This window comes from Cervus canadensis, chromosome 16 (assembly GCF_019320065.1).
Source record: "Cervus canadensis isolate Bull #8, Minnesota chromosome 16, ASM1932006v1, whole genome shotgun sequence".
NCBI classification, from domain to species: domain Eukaryota; kingdom Metazoa; phylum Chordata; class Mammalia; order Artiodactyla; family Cervidae; genus Cervus; species Cervus canadensis.
The window spans coordinates 25,491,466-25,492,240 of record NC_057401.1 but is presented as its reverse complement, the minus strand read 5'-3'; positions in this window follow the sequence as shown (position 1 = coordinate 25,492,240).

Here is a 775-nt window from a genome sequence, read left to right as displayed (position 1 = left end):
CCAATTATGCTAAGATCAGTATGAGAAATTCCTCTTAAAACACATCCTACTTTTGTATAGTAAATAATTTCTGAATTGTAGTATGATTTGTTTCAGCAAAATTCTCTTTTAGCCAAATTAGAAAGTACGAAAGTACTCTAAACAATTCAGTCTAATCACTGACAAACTTATAAAGTGGATAAAATTTACATTTGGTTTTCTGGGCCTTTGACAATCACAGAAATTAAGGTTTATAGATGTTTGTTGTTCAGTTGCTAAGTCGTCTCCCACTCTTTGCAACCCCATGGACTGCAACATGCCAGGCTTCCCTGTCCTTCACTATCTCCATGAGTTTGCTCAAACTCAAGTCCATTGAGTTGGTGATGCTATCCAACTATCTCATCCTCTGTTTTTGCCTTCTTCTCTTGCCCTCAATCTTTCCCAGCATCAGGGTCTTTTCCAGTGTATCAGCTCTTTGCATTAGGTAACCAAAGTATTAGAGCTTCAGCTTCAGCATTCCATACTTCCAATGAATATTCAGGGATGAATTCCATTAGGATTGACTGGTCTGATCTCCTTGCTGTCCAAAGGACTCTCAGGAGTCTTCTTCAGCATGAAAATTTGAAAGCATCAATTCTTCTGCACTCACCCTTCTTATGATCCAACACTCACATCTGTACATGACTACTGGTAAAACAACAGTGTTGACTATATGGACCTTTGTGGGCAAAGTGATGTCTCTGCTCTTTAATATGCTAAGTAGGTTTGTCATAGATTTCTTTCTAAGAAGTAAGCA